We start from the raw sequence: 7,386 nt of genomic DNA on the forward strand, positions 1-7,386 counted from the left end.
CTGCTGCGGCCTCTCCCGTTGCGGAGCACAGGCTCCGGACGCGCAGGCCCAGCGGCCATGGCTCACAGGCCCAGCCGCTCCGCGGCACGTGGGATCCTCCCAGACCGGGGCGCGAACCCGGTTCCCCTGCATCGGCAGGCGGACGCGCAACCTCTGCGCCCAGGGAAGACCTTGTCTCCATTTTTCAGATGGGAAGACTGAGGTTTGAATAGATTAATGAGTTGCCCAATGTGATACAGTTCCTAAGAGGCAAAGTTAGGATTCCAGCTCAGGTCAACTTGACTGAAACTCAGACTGTTTTCATGCCTCTAAGACGATCATCTTTCCTTCTAGAAACCACGTTGCCTTCTCCTCACGTGAGTCTGCCTCTAGTTTCTGGTCTCTTCCAAAGCTGCCCTGAGAAGAAATGAGAACCACTATTTGTAAGCCTCCTCCAGGATCATGGACAAAAGTCATGCAGACAACCTGCCAGCCTTCTAGCTCCCTCAATTTTACCCTTGGTTTCCTTGGAAATTCAGGCCAGCAGCCTCTGCCTCATTATACACATTCTCACTCCCACCCACTTCTGTCTCTCTTGAAAGGCAAGAGGAGACTGTGGCATCATCTGGATAGTATGTCTCTCCTAAAGATCTGGTCACCAGATGGATGTTGTAGAAGCTGCTTCTCTCATCCCTAAACAATCCCACAGTTGTAGGAGCTAACATTAACCTGCAGGGCCCCGATAGCCTCATCAATGAGGATTTCCATCTCGACTCCTCCAGGTCCTTTCTTATGCTCCCTCTGCTCTCGAACCTGGAGAAGGACTGTGTGTTCCGATACCTGGGAAGGTCTTGCCCTGAGCTCCCGTAGCTCTTAGGCTGCAGCTGGGGTCCTGCCTGACGCCCCAGGCACATGGACCAGCCTGAAAAGTTCTCATGCCTAATGGGCTAAGCTTCTTTCAAATGATCATGGAAACGGTTCTGGCTGTTCTTACAGAGACTTCTCAGCCAGAGAGGAGAAGCAGGGTCTCGTTCTTTAAGCCCAGGGCCCCATCTCCAGAAGGTTAGGGCTGCAGTCAAACTTTGGAGCACACAGACCTGGGTTCCAGACTCATCACTAGTTAGCTGTGTTACTCTGGGTAAGTCACCCGCTCTGGGCCTCAGTTTCCTTCTTTGTAACTAGGACTAATCAATGGGAAGATTTCATGAGATAATACATGAAAAAGGGCCTGGCACATATTGGGAGCTCAAGGTTGGTGCCTTCCCTTTTCCCTTGTTATGAACTGGAAATGAAGACTGGAAAAAGAAGGGAGGTGTCACAGAATGAGGTCGGGTCCCCCAAAGTGTCAAAGGTGTTCTCCAGCTCAACCCTCCACGATGCCTGGTACCCCGTATCCACCAAAGCCTCGCCCCCAAGCCCTGTTGTTCCACTGTTGTCCGCCAGGGGGAGAAAGGGCGCACGTTCGCTTGCGGGTAGGTTTCGTTAGCGCGTTCACAGAGCCTTGAGAGAGCGCGGCCTTGCGCGCTCCTGAGTCTCCGGGGGGCGTGCGCGCTCAGGAGGCTGGACGTGACGCGGCGCTAGGTTGGGCTTCCCTTTCCCGCGTGCTTGGAGCTGCCCAAGGTTGAGGCTGGGGGACTCGGGGGCCCGAGGAGAGCGGCACGGGTGTGGAGTGTAGCGCCTGGAGCTCTGCAGGCATTTCTTCTTCCGAGACCAGCTATCATCTTCGTTTTCCAGAGGGAACGACGTGACTCCCTTCAGAGTTAGTATTTTCTTCCCCATCATGGATGATCAGGAATTCCAAAGAAAGGGAAGAGAAGGGACATTCATTGGGCACCCTCTGACATAGGGACGGTGCAAGGGAAGTGGACCAACCTTAGGTGCAACGATGCCCCCATACTAGAGGAGCTTTTGGATTGGGGTTTGCTTTGTTTGAAATTCGGTAAATACAGAAAAGTAGAAGGAAGAAAATGGAAATAATCCACATTTCCTCACCGCAAAGGATCTCTTGTTGTCTCCTATAAATGTACCCTAAAACGTTTGTTCAACAAGTATTTATTGAACACCCACCAACTATGTGCTTAGCATGTTAGGTTGTGTGGGACTGCAGAGGAAAAAGAATGATGACCAGGAGACAGGATTTTCAGAAATCTGCAAATGCGTGCATGTTAGTGTCTTAAAGGGAAACTCCCATAGCAAAAGCGAGACAATCACCTTAGGAAGATGTCAGAGAAGAAAACCAACGGAGGGAATTCCCTGGTGGTCCAGTGGTTAGGACTATGAGCTTTAACTGCTGAGGGCACGGGTTCTATCCGCTGATCTGGGAACTGAGATTCTGCAAGCCCTGCAGGGAGGGGCGGGGGAGGGGGGGACAAAACCAAACCAAAACAGCAACAAAACAAACAAAACCAAACCACACACACACACACACACACACACACACACACACACACACACGAAAACCCACAGAAGAGAGAAGCTGTGAAAATGATAAAGGCATTACAACCCGAATTTGAATTGAATTGCACGTGAGAGAATATATATGGGAAAATTATTTAGCCCAATTCTCTGATTTTTTTCTTGCAAGGTTTTTATTTGACTTTAAGTCACAAAATAATGCATGTTAATTGTATACAAAATTGTAAACACTATCAGAATTTTAATACTCATGAGGAAAATGAGGCCCAGAAATGCTAACTAACTTGCTTAGAATCTAGTAAGTCTGGGACCTGATCTCAGATTTCCAGGCTGGTACTGTTTCTGTTGTATCATAATAGGCAAATGTGGTTCTGGCTTTAAATGAATTTCTCACATTATTATTATTTTTTTAAGAGGATGTTGGGGGTAGGAGTTTATTTATTAATTTATTTATTTTTGCTGTGTTGGGTCTTCATTTCTGTGCGAGGGCTTTCTCTAGTTGTGGCAAGCGGGGGCCGCTCTTCATCGCGGTGCACGGGCCTCTCACTATCGCGGCCTCTCTTGTTGCGGAGCACAGGCTCCAGACGCGCAGGCTCAGTAGTTGTGGCTCACGGCCCTAGTTGCTCCGCGGCATGTGGGATCCTCCCAGACCAGGGCTCGAACCCGTGTCCCCTGCATTAGCAGGCAGATTCTCAACCACTGCGCCACCAGGGAAGCCCTCTCACATTATTGAGTTTCAGAGCATTCATCCTGGAGGGAAAAAGTCTACAAATTTTATCAAAACTTGAGTTCTCAGATAATAATTAGTTCTTGGATAATTCTTACTAAGGAGATAGTCTGTAAACATAATGAATAGCTTTTGGCTATATCATAACTTGTAGTAGACAGCAGGAGCTATATTGGAGAGTAACTAAATACATTTAATAAATATGGTTAAAAAGTCAGATGGATTCTCATCCTTGTTAAATTCCAGGGCATCCACACTTGAATTAGCTCCTGTGAAAGTTTATGCAGAACCAGGCGGGTGGCTGTCACTCCCATGATGGAGGAACCACCCAGCTTGCTTTCTCTATGATTCAGAATGTCTTGATCATTCTTCAGTCATGAAATGGGCAGGATGTGGGACTGTGAGACCAGGACCCAGCTAGAAGCCCTTACTGCACACTACATGGTAGGGGAAAGAAGGCCTTTGGAAATATCCTTTTGAAAAGATTCTAGACAGAAGATCCAGAGTCAGACCTTTGAGGGGAAATGATTAGGATGCTATAGAGTTCTTAATTTGGTTGTACATCAGAATCACATATGAAGCTTCTTAGAAATAAAGCTTCCGGGGCCCAACCTCACAGCCTCTCTCCTCTTTCAAATCTGTGGTTCCCAGGACACTTAGATTGAGAGCCAGTCTCCTTACCATGGCTCATGAGGCCCACAGGATCTGGTCTTCACCCACCTTTCTCACTTTATCTCTGCGTGTCTAAGCACTTTCTTTCCCCATCTTTGTGTATCACTTATGTCTCAACTGAATCTTGTTCCCCCAGAGAACCTTCTTTGATTTCCCATCATGTTACCCAGAGACACCCACACTCTCCAGTGTATTTCACCCTGTTTTATTTTCCCCATAGCCTTCCTCTCTCTTTGAAAGGCTACTTTGTACTTCTTCACTTGTTTATTGTCCATCTCAGGGGTCTCTCTGGCCCGCCGCCATTTAAAAAAAAATTCATTTAATTTATTTAATTTTTGGCTGCATTGGGTCTTCCTTGCTGCGTGTGGGCTTTCTCTAGTTGCGGCGAGCAGGGGCTACTCTTCGTTGCGGTGCGCGGGCTTCTTATTGCAGTGGCTTCTCTTGTTGCGGAGCGTGGGCTCTAGGCACACGGGCTTCAGTAGTTGTGGCACGTGGGCTTCAGTAGTTGCGGCACGTGGGCTTCAGTAGTTGCGGCAGGTGGGCCCAGTAGTTGTGGCTCATGTGCTCTAGAGCACAGGCTCAGTAGTTGAGGTGCATGGGCTTAGTTGCTCAGCGGCATGTGGGATCTTCCTGGACCAGGGCTCGAACCCGTGTCTCCTGCATTGGCAGGCGCATTCTTAACCACTGCACCACCAGGGAAGTCCCCGCCACCTATTTTTGTATGGCCTGAGAGCTAAGGGCAGTTTTTACATTTTTAAATGGCTGGAAAAAATGAGAAGAATCACGACAATGTATAGACAGTGTCGCCTATGTGATAGGGGCCTTGCAGAGCGGGGAAAGGAAAATAATTAAGTGCAGATGCTTTTCTGGAAATGAGTTTGAGATTAAAGAAACCTCTGTGTCTTAGAAATTAAGCTCTGTAATTGAAGAGAAGCAGATGCTAGAAAGACTACAGGAGAGGCAAGACCGACAAGACAGGGTCAAGGAGTGGGCTTTGAACAGGTATTATCAGAAATAAGTGTGACTGGGGGCTTTCCTAAGTGGCGCAGTGGTTAAGAATCTGCCTGCCGATGCAGGGGACATGGGTTCGATCCCTGGTCCGGGAAGATCCCACATGCCATGGAGCAACTAAGCCCGTGAGCCACAACTACTGAGCCCACGTGCTGCAACTACTGAAGTTCACATGCCTAGAGCCTGTGCTCCGCAACAAGAGAAGTCACCGCAATAAGCCCGGGCACCACAACGAAGAGTAGCCCCGCTCGCCACAACTAGAGAGAAAGCCCGTGTGCAGCAACGAAGACCCGATGCAGCCAAAAATAAAAAAAGAAAAAATAGAAATTAAGTGTGCCTGGGGTGCTCATGGCTTGTAGGATTATAAGAGCACCTCTTGTTTGGGGCCCAGGGAGGAATGGATACTTGAAGTAGGAAGTGGAATATTCCTTAAGGAAGAATATCACTGGGCACCTGCAGTGACCCAAACGCTGAGACCCCGAGGTTTACAGCAAAGTGTTTATTCACGAGGCAGGCGAGGAGACAGGGGAACAAATCTCAGATCCGCCTCCAGGAATGAGAGGGGTTGGGGTGTTTATGGGATAAAGAAGCAAGGCCGTCTGAGGCCTGGGGAGCGTGGGGAAAGGTGATGAGAATAAGAAAAGGCGAGGTACTCCACGTTCTGTTCTGCGCAGGTGCAACTAAGCTACAGGGTTCTTCATGGGCCGGGTGTTGAGAAAATGGCGCCATTAGCACGTTCTGACGGTGGAGTTGGGGTCCAGCTGACGTCAAAAGGTCACCGCGGGGACACTTGCGCATGCCCAGATGTAAGGCCCGCGCTCTCAACCAGTCTTAACCGGCTAGAGCTCAAACTGGACACAGCTGACTGGACGACAACTCAGGCAAACTTCTTATCGTTTAGGCTACGTGAAGCTTAGAGGACGTGCAAGTTTTGTAAAAACAATTAAGGTGAGCCTGATCAGTGAAGGTAGGTTACAGTGTATTGTTATTTATTAAGGAAGTTAGAGTTTCACGGATCTGACTGAAAACCACCCTCGGTTTCACTTGTTCACGTCTCGGGTGAGAGGGTGGACGTAAATGGAAGGAAGGTCATTAGAGACGTAGGTCTCAGTGGGAAGTGCTTCAAACCTGGGATTCACCATGAATTTTCACAAAAGAGTAGAAGCTGGGGGACGAGGCATAGGAGTGGTGGCCCTGGGGAGGGGATGGGGGCGGGGGAATGACCAAGGGGAGCAGGGGTCTAACATGCCCATCTCACCTGGAGAATCCCTGTGCTTCTTGGTGGACGGCCTCACGGTGCCTAAACAGCCCTAAGGCTCTTACCTGCCAGGCAGAATAGCACTTCTTTCTTTTTTTTCTAGTTTGAAATCTGTTTGTGTTTTTTTTTGAATAGCACTTCTTAGATAGGGAGTCAGTGAGTTAGGGGGACCTAACACTGTTTTCATTCTGCATCCAAGAAAGATGATGGTTTCTCGTGGTCCCTCATAATATCCAGTCCAGATGGCTGGGAGTGGCAAGTGGTAAGGATTCTCCATCCCCTGACTTTTCCCTTCCTGTAATTGCCTTACCTATTAGCCACAAAGTACAGTAAGTCCCCTACATACAAACGAGTTCTGTTCCAAGAGTGTGTTTGTAAGTCCAATTTATTCGTAAGTCCAACAAAGTTAGCCTAGGTACCCAACGAACACAATCGGCTATATAGGACTGTACTGTAATAGGTTTATAATACTTTTCACACAAATAATACATAAAAAACAACAAAAAAACCCACAAAAAATAAAACATTTTTAATCTTACAGTACAGTACCTTGAAAAGGAAGTAGTACAGTACGACAGCTAACATACAGCGGCTGGCATCGAGGGAACAGGCAAGAAGAGTTACTCACTGGACGAGGGAGAGGAGGTGGGGGATGGTAGAGCTGAAGGATCGTCAGCAATAGGAGTCGGAGGGCAATCTGCACTTTCACTCATCCCTGAACGCACGTTCGCATCTTTGAAAGTTCACAACTTGAAGGTTTGTATGTAGGGGACTTACTGTACCTGGGATCCTAGACAATTGCTAGGGTTCCTTTTGTGAAGACCTCACAGCAGCATTTAACATTCTAATATTGTGGGTGGGTAGGAAGGGTGGACACAAAATCCTCATCGCCTTGTGAAGACTGGCCTTGGGGCGGGCACTGTGAAGGCCCTTCATTCGTGCACCATTGTGTGTGGGGTAAACCCTTCGACTGATTTTGGTGACTTATCCCACTTAGTCTGAGTCGCCTAAGAAGGAGATCATAGGTGAGTGCTGCCACCTTCCTTCTGTTTCCCTTCTGCTCCGGCAGCACAGCGGCCCCGTCCCCTCCCCTCTATCTCGGGAACACTGGCCTCAGAGGTCAGAGGAGATAAGCCCAAATCAGCCTGATCCTTATCTTGCTTATTACCTCTGCTTCAACGTGGTGGTTTTAAAGGGTCACAGTTCTTACCCCTCCCGTGTGATTGTCCCCAGTCCACTGCCTTGTTTTTTTTTGCGGTACGCGGGCCTCTCACCGTCGTGGCCTCTCCCGTCGCGGAGCACAGGCCTCCGGACGCGCAGGCCC

This window comes from Physeter macrocephalus, chromosome 14 (assembly GCF_002837175.3).
Source record: "Physeter macrocephalus isolate SW-GA chromosome 14, ASM283717v5, whole genome shotgun sequence".
Classification (NCBI taxonomy): Eukaryota; Metazoa; Chordata; class Mammalia; order Artiodactyla; family Physeteridae; genus Physeter; species Physeter macrocephalus.